This window comes from Manis javanica, chromosome 11 (assembly GCF_040802235.1).
Source record: "Manis javanica isolate MJ-LG chromosome 11, MJ_LKY, whole genome shotgun sequence".
Classification (NCBI taxonomy): domain Eukaryota; kingdom Metazoa; phylum Chordata; class Mammalia; order Pholidota; family Manidae; genus Manis; species Manis javanica.
In genome coordinates this window covers 72490808-72504721 of record NC_133166.1, presented here as the reverse complement: position 1 = coordinate 72504721, position 13914 = coordinate 72490808, and positions in this window count along the sequence as shown.

Below are 13914 nucleotides of genomic sequence, written 5' to 3'. Positions count from 1 at the left end.
AAATGGCCATCCTGCCCAAAGCAATATACAGATTTGATGCAATCCCTATCAAATTACCAACAACATTCTTCAACAAACTAGAACAAATAGTTCAAAAATTCATATGGAAACACCAAAGACCCCGAATAGCCAAAGCAATCCTGAGAAGAAAGATTAAACTTGGGGGATCTCGCTCCTCAACTTCAAGCTCTACTACAAAGCCACAGTAATCAAGACAGTTTGGTACTGGCACAAGAACAGAGCCACAGACCAGTGGAACAGAATAGAGACCCCAGATATTAACCCAAACATTTATGGTCAATTAATATATGATAAAGGAACCATGGACATACAATAGGGAAATGACAGTCTCTTCAACAGATGGTGCTGGCAAAACTGGACAGCTATGTGTAAGAGAATGAAACTGGATCACTGTCTAATCCCATATACAAATGTAAATTCGAAATGGATCAAAGACCTGAATGTAAGTCATGAAACCATAAAACTCTTAGAAAAAAACATAGGCAAAAATCTCTTGGACATAAACATGAGCAACTTCTTCATGAACATATCTCCCTGGGCAAGGAAAACAAAAGCAAAAATGAACAAGTGGAACTATATCAATCAAGCTGAAAAGCTTCCGTACAGCAAAGGATACCATCAATAGAACAAAAGTACCCTACAGTATGGGAGAATCTATTCATAAATGACAGATCCAATAAAGGGTTGACATCCAAATTATATAAAGAGCTCATGCACCTCAACAAACAAAAAGCAAATAATCCAATTAAAAAATGGGCAGAGGAGCTGAGCAGATAGTTCTCCAAAGAAGAAATTCAGATGGCCAACAGACACATGAAAAGATGCTCCACATCGCTTGTCATCAGAGAAATGCAAATTAAAACTACAATGAGAAATCACGTCACACCAGTAAGGATCACCACCATCCAAAAGACAAACAACAAGAAATGTTTTGCGAGGTTGCGGAGAAAGGGGAACCCTCCTACACTGCTGGTGGGTATGCAAATTAGTTCAAACATTGTGGAAAGCAGTATGGAGGTTCCTCAAAAAGTTCAAAATAGAAATACCATTTGACCCAGGAATTCCACTTCTAGGAATTTACCCTAAGAATGCAGCACTCCAGTTTGAAAAAGACAGATGCACCCCTACGTTTATCGCAGCACTATTTACAATAGCCAAGAAATGGAAGCAACCTAAATGTCCATCAGTAGATTAATGGATAAAGAAGACGTGGTACATATACACAATGGAATATTACTCAGCCATAAAAAAACCAGATCCTACCATTTGCAACAACATGGATGGAGCTAGAGGGTATTATGCTCAGTGAAATAAGCCAGACGGAGAAAGACAAGCACCAAATGATTTCACTCATATGTGGAGTATAAGAACAAAAGAAAACTGAAGGAACAAAACAGCAGCAGAATCACAGAACCCAAGAATGGACTAACAGTTACCAAAGGGAAAGGGACTGGGCAGGAGGGGTGGGAAGGGAGGGATAAGGGCAGGGAAAAAGAAAGGGGGCCGTAAGATTAGCATGTATAATGTGAGGGGGTGATAGGGAGGGATGTGCAACACAGAGAAGACAATTAGTGAGTCTACAGTATCTTACTATGCTGATGGACAGTCACTGTAATGGGGTTTGTGGGGGAGGACTTGGTGAAGGGTGGAGTCTAGCAACCATAACGTTCTTCACGTAATTGTAGATTAATGATAATAAAATGAATTTTTAAAAAGTGGCTGAACAGACTAAAATTTTCAGCCCTGTTCACTTCTGACTGCCAGGCTTAAGCTATTTACACTATTGGGGCGGTTGCTTTCTTCGTTCACTTTTTCCAGTTCCAGTTATGGAGGTGAGTGGGAGCAGCATTGTTCAGAGCATCTAATTCAGTATGGGCCCCTGCTTGTCGGCTTATAAACTGACATTGAATCCCCTCCTCTCTGCCCACTGCCACTTCATTGATACCAGACGGTGCTGAGGCCTCGCTGGCTTGTTAGTCACCACGTCCACTAGACGTGTCCACTACATGCACACAGAAGGTCCAGGTTTTCCTCCAACCAAGGGATGGATCCCCACATGACCCCCACCCAGTAGTAAGAGGGTCCCTTTCCGTGTTTCGCAACAGAGTGCGTGTGTCTGTCTGTGTCTCTGTGTCTCTGTGTGTGTGCGTGTGTGTCTGTGTGTAGGGGAGGGTCCCATCTAACCAGTCTTGCGGAGACCTGTCCGAAAGCGGTGTGTCCTGCCTTCCGCTCCATTACTGGTCCTCAGATCGCTTTTTTTTGTGACTGGATACAAACCCATCCAAATCAGAGTGACCAGCAGGCCTCTCCGGCACAGGGAGCAGCGCCCGCGGCCCTGCCTCCAGCGCACCCTGGGCTCGGAGCCTTCGGGGCGCACGCGCGTGGTTCCCGGGGTCCCGCCAGAGTCCGCCGACTCAGCTGTGGGGGAGGACGAGCTGGATCTACACCCAGCTCCCGCTGCGGTTCTCTTCGACTTTGCTCCGCGCCGATGTGTACCTTGTGTTTTTTAGGGGGGCGGAGAGAAGGGCGGGGAAGGGCTGGCGGGGAGGGGCGTTTGAGCGCAGTCACGGCGTGTCGCACCGCCCTCTCCGCCCCCGCTGGGGCTTGCGAGCGCCGCCGAGGCCCGCGCGTCTGGAGCTGGCGCTCGGCGGGTCTGCGAGCCCGAAGCTGAGAGCTCTTGCCCGCCCGAGCTGTGCGCGGAGCCTGGGGGACAGAGCCCGGCGCCCCCGACCCAGCCGGCTCCCGGGCGCACCCGGCCATGGAGCCTTCGCACAAAGACTCTGAAACGGCGGCGGCGGCCGACCCTTGGGGGGCGACCTCATCCAGCGGGGTGGTGGTGCACGTTCACGAGAAGAAGGGTCCCTTGCCCGCCGCCATCCCTTACATGCCCTTCCCCGTGGCCGTCACCTGTCTCTTTCTCAACGCGGCCGCCCAGAGCCCCGAGGGCCGGCAGAGGAGGGGACGGGGAGAGCCCCTTGGGAGGTGCCTGCGGGGACTAGTGCTGCGCCCGGGTCCCCCAGCAGGTGGCGGCGTCGCGGGGCCCCTGGCCCGCCTCCCCGTCCCCGCCTTATAAGCAAGGCTGTCCTGTCGGAAGAGCCGAGAACTCGGCCAGCAGGTTGGATGGAGCCCGCGGGCTGCGGCCCGGACTGCTTTCCTGAGCCCGACTAGAGTCCCCCTCCGGGCGCCCCGAAACCTTGCCCTTCTCTCCGCGCGCTCTCCCGCGAGCCCCATTTTTCATGGGACGCGCCCGGGAAGAAGGGAGGTTGGGACCGCGCGTGGCGGCGACCAAGCCCCAGGCGTTACAGAAGCCGCCCGGGCCGGGCAAAAAGGGGCAAGCGGGGCTTCGGAGACACCCTGCAGCCCAGCCTGTGTTCGCGGAACGCGCGGGGGCGAGCGCTCTTTGGCCAGAGTCTCCCCTCCTGGTTCCCCAGCGCCCGCAGCCCCGTTCCTCTCCACGGGGACAAGGCAAGATTTTGTTAGCTTTAATGCCTGTGGTTTGGACCTCACAGGGCCAGAGGTGACCCCCAAACTCCCTCCCATTTCTTCAGCTCCAGAGGAATGTGGAGAGCACGCCGATGTAATTCTGGGTGGGACTCTGGCTTACTGGAGGGGCCCTGATGGCACGAGTGACCCACATTTTAAAACGCGCACCACGGAGACAATTGTGCCGAGGGCTGCTCAGAGGGAGGGCGTGAGGAGTGTCCCCGACCCTCCCTCTCCAACCCCTCCCGAAACCCGCTGTTCGGGCGCGCGGCGGAGAGGCCTCGGTGCCCTCTCCAGGAGAGCGCTGCCCTTGTGTGGAGAGTTGTTAGCGCAAGGCTCCGAGTTCCCAAGAGCAGAGGCCAGCTGGAAGGGGTTCTCTTTCCCTCTGGCCTTTCTCACGGCCTCTTTCTGGCCCGCTCAGCAGGGGCGCCGCGCGGTGAGAGCCAAGGGTCACTTTTCTTGGTGTTTGTCTCCCAGGGGCTGCGGCGGGCAGGCAGCGCGTTTGATGGGCAGGAAGTTGGGTGGTTTTCAGCGGAGCTTCCGTGCGTGAGCCGCCGGCAGCCTGCCCCGCCGGCTCTGCGCACCCTTAGGCCCTGTGAGGAGGCTAGCTGATGTCAATTCAGCAGTGTCAGAACTGCCCACCTGCGGGAGTGAGATCGCACTGCCTGTCCAGCGCTCTGATGATGTGAAGACCCTCCCGCGTCTCAGCTCCCCAGCTGTCTTTCTTACCCTCAGCCGGGCTGCCACTCTTCCTGGCCTCCTCCTGGCTGCCCCTGCCCCTTCCACGGGGGATACCAGCGTTTCCCTCTTCACGCTTCCCTTTATTAGATCAGAATCCTATGGGATTTTTGTAAGAACTCCGAGAAAAACCCAGAAGAAAATAATGCAAAAAAAATATGCAGACTGCAAAAGTAATGACACAGTTGGGCCACGGGGGAACAGACGTCTGAATTTTCAGGAACGGTATCCTGGTATTTTTTCGTTTTGTTTTCGTTGTTATTGTACAATTTACTGGGGCACAGGTGCCTGCCCCTCTCCCTACTGAAAGAGGGGTTTCTGCTCCTTGGGAGTGGTTCTCGTCTGTAAGTCAGGCATCCTGTCTGTCCTGTCACTGGGAAGCGGCAATGAGATTACATAAAGCACAGGGGTCTGATGTATCGGGAGTGCCCGGAAGATGGTGGGTCCTCTTGCTCTTCACTTCAAGAAGCACCTAGGTAAAGACCTGCAGAGCTGAGCACTGGTCCCGTCTCTGGGTATATGTGGGATGTCTTTCAAGACCTTTGCTTCTGAGCACGTGTTGATCTCTCAGCTCCCCTTGACCTGCAGTGCAGTCTGGATGACAAAGCACCCCGTGCAAAACTTGCAGGCACTTTTTGTCCTCTGTGAGTGCAGTGAATGGCCCCAGCTCTTGGAAATCATCCCCTTGGGCCAGAGCCACTTCTCCAGGTCCTTCTGGCTTATATGAAGCTCCTGTGAAAACTGAATATTCATGTCAGGCTGTGGGATTAATATATAAACCAAGTATAGAAATCAAATGTACAATCCTATATGACTTGATTATTTTTCCTGTAATTCATGATGCCTGATGAAGAACAGAACAATCAAGACCAACACAGTTTCTGTGATGTGACTGCCCTTGCATTGTTTACCATGTACGGAACATCATGCCCCAGAAGACTGGAGACTGCCAAGAATTAAGTTTAGAGTTAGTTAACAGCTTAAGTCCCCCCTACAGAATTCTATTGTTGTTAACATTTATTTGCTCAATAAATACGAAGGGTGCCCTCTTAGCACCACTCTTGCGTTGTTAAGCTTTGAGTCCCCTGGCTGGCCCTTTCAGATCTTTGACATTTCATCGTGTCTCCTCCCTCTTCTGTGGGTCAGAAGCAGGGAGGGACCAACATCAGGCTCTGCCTTTCGGTGAAATGCAGCTTCTTTCAATCCATTCACTCATTCATTCAAAAAAACACAGCATCCCCACATGCCAGGTACTGGGATGTGATGATGAATAAATCAGTCAAAATGTCATAGACTATTGGGAAAAATTGATGCGAACTTTGAATTTGATAAGCCCTACAGGAACAATGTTTTCACAAAAATTAATTTTTCCTGGGTGTAAGTGGGGGATTTGGAGAAAGCTTTCCAGAGACAGCCTTCCATTGGGTGAGATCCTGCTGAGAACACCACTCACATGGCCTGAAGCACTTGCCATCTACTCCCACTCTCTGGGAGTTGGTCAACCCACTGATCCAAAGGTCTCTTTTTTTCTGAAACTTCCCTGCAAGTGCTCTCCTCATTTGCAAGTTAAATGGGAGTGCAAGCACTGGGCTGAATGAGGGCATGGTTTTTCTTTGAGGGAAGTGTCTGAGGTCCATCCAGTTAACAGGACCTGCCAGAGAGAAGCCCAGTGCCATCAGGACAACATGCATTCCATGGGAAGATTTTTCCTTTCCTGGGGAGTGGGCAGGAAGAAGTGACCTGTGACAACCCTCATTCCTCAAAACAAATTTTAAAAATGGAAGATGGTGAAGAAAGTGCCCACCAGCCCTATTCAGCGAAACCCTACTATGGAAGACCAACAAGCTGGTCACCTGGACGTGCATACACAATACTCATCTGTGTGATGCAGGTTCATTGTTACACCCCCAAATGGGTAGAGAATCTGTTACTCATCCCCATTGGTCAGGGGTGAAACTATCCTTTCATTTTTAAAATTACATCTGTTTTGAATGACTTGGTGAAATGAAATGTTGATAACTGAGTGACAAGCAAAGTGGGAGGGAGGAGAGCTCCCACTGAAGGTTACCTATTCCTTCAAACTCCTGTTGGCCTCAACCTCCTGTTGAGTATTCATAAATATGTAATCCAGTCCTAACATACTGCCTACTCTTTGACACTCCCTGAAGTCTTGCTTCCCAGGCAGAACACCACAGGTGGCTCAGCTTCTCTTTTTCCTCTCTATGCCTGAGGCTCAAATTGATGATTAATCCTGTCCTACCTTGTAGCATTTTTTGTATTGTTGACTTTTTGTTACTGTTTCAAGAGTTTATTCTTTATCTAAATCTAAGTTCTTTGAGAGCAGCAACCACTTTGTTTCTCCTTGATAATAATCTATTATTTATGAGTGCATATGGACTAGAATTGCACACCTGGAGTAGGCAGCCAGCAGAAATCATCTGATCCAACTCCTTTATTTTATATATAAGGGAAGCAGACCTGAGGATGCAAAGACCAAAGAAATTTGCATCCTCCTTAGCCTTTCCAAGGAAGTTATTTGAGTAAGTATTTCAGCAAAACAGGACAGTAAATCAAGAAAGAAGATGTGGAAATAATGGATCCAACTCAGGGCAGCCACGAAAAGCAACCCCCGGATAAAACGGGCCTGAGAGCAGTCAGTCTTCAGTAGAGTGGGAGGGTGAGTGCTCCAGGAAAGAGGTCTCGGAGGATGGTGTGGGAAGGGGACATTCCACAGAGTAAAGCAGGATGCTGCAAGAAACTAAACTTGTGATAAACTGAAAGCAAGCAAAAATGGAAGGCAATTAGCAACTGTAGTAAAGACCAAAAGCTCTGCAAAAGCATTAAGATCCAAAAATTAAACACCTGCCCAATTAGATCAGGAGATCAGCTGGCTTCAAAGAGAATAAAAAGATTCCAAACAATGACTGGAATGGGAGAGTTTGGAGGATATTAGGGACATGGTGTAGAAGGCACGTGTTTCTTCAATCAACCATAAAAAAGAAGTAATCAGCAGCTTCAGGAAAAACAAAAAAAAATTTTTTTTCATGAAAGGTATAGCTCAAATAAGAAGCACATCAGAATATGGCCAGATTTTGAGCAAGGGGTGGAATGAAGGAAGGTTCTTTTATGTGCATAGGGCCTGGGTCATTGGAACAGTGGGACACTATGTGGGCTGTTAGCTTCTCTTTGACTCTGCAGTGAAGAATATTTGCTTAATCATAATAATATAAATGTTGCTCAGTGATTTTCAACGTCCAAAACCACAGACAAAGCACTGAAGACTGCATAATAATAGCTATAAAGGAGGATCTAAAGATTTTCCACCTTGACAATATAAAATGAAAAGCACAGCTTGTAGAAATCGACAGGTAAACTGTGAAAGATTAAATCACTGTTCCCAATCATTCACTGTCATCTCTGCAAGAGGAGAAACATCCCTGCCTGGAGGCACCCCTCATGTGGTTTGCCACCTTCCTGTGGAAGGGGACTGCTTCCTTCCCTGCCCATTGATTCCAGGCTTGGCCATGTGACATTCTTTGGTAGATTGAGTGTGAGTGGAAGTGGCCTAAGCCATGACTATCAGACATTGTAGGAGGTATTGTGAGGTCTGGCCATTGTTCCTTTCCCTCTTCCATGAGGATCACAGGTCTCAGATGGTAGCTGCTCTTCAGTCTGGTTCCAGAATAAAGAGGATATCAGAAGCAGGGCATGACATGTCATGTGAATGAGAAATCAGCCTGAGTTACTGAGATTTTTTGTTGTCAATGTTATTGTCCCAGCACACCCTGCCAAAACTGACCTACATGTACAGGGCAGGCTAGAAGTGTAGATAACCTTCCCATATAAAGTGGAGGGTCAAGAGAGGCTGGCTGTAGTTGACAGACCAAGAAATAAAGGTTATCAAGGCAAGCAGTAGATGAACTGAAACTGATACACTGGGACAGTAGTGATGTACTGGGATAATACTGGAACAAGAGTAGCAGGGAGATGAGGGGTAATGTAAGTAAAGGTAGCTCTTATGTATCACTGCAGAAAGTCAACCAAGCTGATAAAACATGAGAAAACAATATAAGCATACTCTGGAGATTAGTAAAACAGAAGAATTACCATTTTGGGCATCATTTTTTCTTTGTTTAGTGGCTCATTCATAGCAGCACACATACACCTTGAAATTTCCTCTTGTCTTTTTAATTTTTTTTCATTTTTATTGAAGTATTGTTGGTATACAATCTTATATTGGTTTCAAATACACAACCCAGCGGTTCAACAGTTACCAGTATTATTAAATCCTTACCACCATTAGTGCAGTTACTGTCAACATAGGAAGATGTTACAGAATCATTGGCTATATTGTCCATGTTGTACTACCATTCCTGCAACCAACTTTTTTTATGATCAATAATTTTTGTGCCCCTTTATCCCCCCTCACCCTCCCCACTCACTCCAACCCCTCCCTCATGGTAACCATCAGTCACTTCTCAGTGTCTATGAGTCTATCTACTACAGTTTTATTCCTTCTGTTTTGCTTTTTACATTTTACAAATAAGTTAAACTGTATGGTATATGTCTTTCTCTGCCTGGCTTATTTCTTTTTTTTTCTTTTGATATCATTAATATACAATCACATGAGCAACATTGTGGTTACTAGATTCCCCCCATTATCAAGTATCCACCACATACCCAATTACAGTTACTGTCCATCAGCATAGTAAGATGCTATAGAGTCACTATTTGTCTTCTCTGTGCTATACTGTCTTCCCTGTGCCACCCCCCAACCCCATATTATGTGTGCTAATCATAATTCTGCCTGGCTTATTTCACTTAGCATAATACGCTCTAGGACTGTCCATGTTGTCTCAAATGGCAGGATTTATTTCCCTTTTCATGGCCAAATAATATTCCATTGTATATATGTACCACGTCTTCTTTATCATCTATTGATGGACACTTTGGTTGCTTCCATATCTTAGCTATTATAAATAATATGGCAATAAACATAGGTGTTCATATATCTTTTAGAACCAGGCATTTTATTTTCTTCAGGTAAATTATTGGAAGTGGAATTTCTGGGTTGTATGGTAGTTCTATTTTCAGTTTTTTGAGGAAACTTCATACTGCTTTCCACAATGGTTGCACCAGTTTACATTCCTATCAACAGTGTAGGAGTGTTTCCTTTCACACATCCTTGCTAACACTTACGTTTTCTTGTCTTTTGGATAGTGGCCATTCTGAGTGGTGTGAGGTGATATATCATTGTGGTTTTGATTTGCATTTTTCTGATGATTGGTGATGTGGAGCATCTTTTCATGTGCCTGTTGGCCATCTATATTTCTTCTTTGAAGAAATATCTATTCATATCCTCTGCCCAATTTTAATAGGGTTATTTGCTTTTTGGGTGTTGAGGTGTGTAAGTTCTTTATATATTTGGGATGTTAACCACTTGGCAGATATGTTTTTTACAAATATATTCTCCCACACTGTAGGAAAAAGCAAGAAAAGATTTTAACTACTGGTTGTGCACATGGCTGTGCACATTACTGCCGTGGACATGGAGCATAGCTTTAAGCATATGTACAAAGAGTGCTCAGTCTTTTGATCCAGACTGTCCCATATTTATAGCTTTAAGCATATATACAAAAATATTATGGTCAACGTGACAGTCTTTTGAACCTTCTTATCCCAAGTTTTACTCCTGATTCTAATGCTCCCATATACCATCCCCTGGACTTTATTCGTACCTTATTGATGTATGTCTGTTCTCCTATAGGAGGCTCCTCACTGAAATTGCTGGCTATCTATGCAAGATCTGACCCTTCTCAGGTCCCCTTCACTCTGTACTCAGGTCCCCGTTTGGGTGCCACCTACAGAGACCAGCTCCAAAAATCAGCTGAACCTGAGAGGAGTGGATGAGGAGCTTAAAGAAAATACAGAGAAAGATACAAGAAAGACACTGAAACCAAAGCTGGAATCAGGAGGTTCACTGACTGCTGATGGCAGACAAGTGACATGGTTTATTTTCTGAGCACCACTTATATACCCAAGCTCATAATGATGTCACTTCCGGACTGATATCATATGCGATGTTGTCACTTCCATTTCTGGTGATCTCACTTTTGGTGATATCACTTCCTGGTGCTTGGATCCGGTGATGTCACTTCTGGGGTGACATCCCTTTTGGGGTGATACTGCTTCTGGCCCTCCACACTGCACCATCTGTAGTCTAAATTTTGAAAATAATTAAAATCTAGTTTTCCATTTTTAAATTAAGCTCTAATAGAAGGTTATGTCCAATTACTGCTCAGTCATTGCTGCAATGTATTCAATGTTTTCCATTGTAAAATGGTATATTGTTTTTAATTAAATGTGAAGTGTTTCAAGGTTCTAGATTTTAGATTACTATAATTGACATATTTTGGAACATCTGTGCGAACGGTAGTAAACTTCCCAAGATGGGTCAATTGGAATTAAATAGGACTTTTATTTTTGCTAAGTTCTAACTGTATAAAAACATATCTGTAGATGTCATATTTAATATATTTTAACTAAAAGAATTTTGAGGTGTGAAAAATTTTATAAAACCACGTGTGAACATTTTAAAGCTCATATTTTTATAATATACTGTTGCTATTTCCCCTTCTTTAAGAGCAATTTGAAATAATCATAAAACAGAATAAATTTATCACACTTATCAACACTGGGGCTACAATAATTGCATTAGATGAAGAATATGATATTTAGCTACTAGAAAGTGTGTTTAAATTAGCTAGTGCTCACAATTATTCCTTTTTCATCACAGAAGGATATTAATCAACTGATCTTAACCATAGGGATGAGAAGATTCCATGAAAAATTAGTGGGAAAAAATGAAGGAAAAACCGCTGAAATGCTTGGCTTTTCTGTTAGCCAACTCAAGCTCCATCCCAGTAAGAACAGGTTGCTATAAGTACTGCTTAGTCCTGCACAGATGGTATGGGAATTTGCAGAGAGAATGACTTAGATAAGGTCATGTGGGTGGGGGATGATGCCAGGAAGAGAAACAATTTTCTCCCTGAGGCCAACACTGTGGCTTAATCTACTAGAGATGAGCACACACTATTGTTCCTCTCTGAAACTGTTTAGGATCAATTATGCAGAATGACATTGCAAATTATTTTAAATTAACAGTTTACTAAAGGAAAGCTTTTCTCACTTTCCCTAAGGTATAAAGAACTGTAAACCTAGAGGTCCTGAAATATTGTTAACATATATACCATTTTTTACAAGTATAGTAGTTGATGTTGTGAAGTAAAATGGCACAAACCATTGTGAGTAGGAAAAAAATAAGAATGTCATTTAAAAGTATACAAAGAATCTTGGTTAAGTTGAAACACAAGGGAATATTTTAATATACATTTTAATTGGATGTTATTAAACAAGTTAGATATTAAAATGTATCAATCCACCTTTTTTATTTACAGTATTAACAGAACCTAAAATGAAGAGAAGATACAGTGGAAAGAATCAGCTAAGTGGCTAGATATATTAGTGGCTGAAAATGTTCATATATGCAGGGTATGCCAAAGTGGTCATTTCAGACTTAAGTATTGAAAATTTGTATTGAATAATTTGGAGTATGATATAACAAATGTGATTATTAGGTTTTAAGGGAACTTCAAGGGCAATGAGAATTGAGGTAATTTAATGATGAAGATGATGATAATACCTACCACTATTGTATACTTCCTCTGTGGTAGGCATTATACTAAGTATTTGAATAATATTTTAATAGTCACTTAGTTATTAACAGTAAACACATTGTACAGTTGTGGAAACTTATGCCATGCAAATTTTAAAAAGTTTCTCCACGATGACTCTGCAAATGGTGAAACAAAGATTAGAATCCAGAAATTCTGCTTTTAGGATCTCAAACTCCTACCTGCATTGCCTGCTCTAGCATAGAGAACTGGAAAGCTGAGAGAGTGGAAAATGGTAAAATATAACTGTTAGGCTCAAAATGGAGTCACTTACTTTAAAGTCTGGCATCAGCAAACCAAGACTTAAAACCTAATCGAATGCTTTGGTTATGTAATTGTATTCCTATTATGTTAATGTGTGTGCGCAATTTAATTAGCAGTTTAAAACCTATACATGCTGAAGTTACTCTACAAAAGATATGTCAAAGAAATAATCAATCTTCCCATGTTTTCTTCCATCTGCTACTTCTATAGCTTTTCTTCTTCCTTCCTAATTACAACCCATAAATAGAATTCGTGCCTCATATCGGATTTACCGTGTATCACAATTCTTCCAAGTGGTAAAGATACCTCAAGACAAATGCTGGGCATAGAAGCCACAGGGCATAAATATGCAAAGAAGTAAAAAGCTAACCTTTTCAAACAATATGGCTTCTTTCTCACTTACCAACTTTACATTTCCCTGTATGGCCCCGGAAGATGACTGGTTAGCCAGAGACGTGTAAGATTCCTCAAGGGAGGAATAACCTAAGACAGGCACAGTTGCAGGGGGGCCATCAGGTGAGAAATTGGGGATCAACAGAGGTGAGGCTTAGAACCTCACCCCCCCCCCCCGGTTCTGAGAGAAATCTTCTGCATCCGTGGATGTTTTAATGCCCTTGTCTAGCTTGGATTAACACATAGTCTACAGGCACACACCTGATCATCTACATTTGCTCTCTTACAACACTAAACTATGTTTTCTACCTTTATCCTGCATCTACCTACCACTTCAGCATTTTGTTAAAAATAATAATAATAAAGAGAGAAATGTGGTATCCACATATAAATCAAGTATAAAAATCAAACGAATATTCATATTTGAACTGTTTATAGTTCATAATGCATGATCAAAACCGAAAGTTTCTGTGATGACTGCCCTTGTACTATTCACCATGTAACTTATTCACTATGTAAGAATTTGTTCTCCATGTAAGAACTTCTTCGTTATGCCTCAGAAGATTGGAGACTGATGAAAATTAGGCCTGGGGTGGATTAATGATTATACATTGAACATTGAGTCCCCTATACAGAATTTTATCGTTGTTAACAACCATTTGATCAATAAATAGGAGAGATGCCCTCACACACACACACAAAAAAAAAAGTACACACTTCCAATTGTAAAATAAATAAGTAACCAGGAAGTAATGTATAGCATAAGGAGTATAGTCAAAATATTGTAACAACTTGGTATGGTGATAGCTGGTACCTAGAATTATCATGTATATAAATGTTGAATCACTGTGTTGTACACCTGAAACTAATGTAATACTGTGTGTCAACTACCCTTCAATAAAAAATAATTATCTAAAAAAAAATCTTTTTGATAAATAAATGATGATTAGAAACAAACAAAAAAAAACCTAACCGAGCTGCAGTCTGAGTCCCCCAGGAATGAAGTCTTTAACCAGCCAACATGGAATTTCCTGTTCAGCGCTAGGAAATTTACTGGTAGGTCCCTTCCGTTCCCCTTAGAAGGGTGGCCTTGACTAAAACAATGCTTTTTGCTCCTTTTCTGTCTTTAAAAACATTTCCTTTTCTGCAGCTCAACGAAACTACTTTCTATTTGTTAGATGTGATACTGCTCAATTCCAAATTGTTCAATAAAGCTAATTTGATCTTTAAAATTATTCAGTTGAATTTTTGTTGTTTAACAATAACCAATCATTATTTTTTA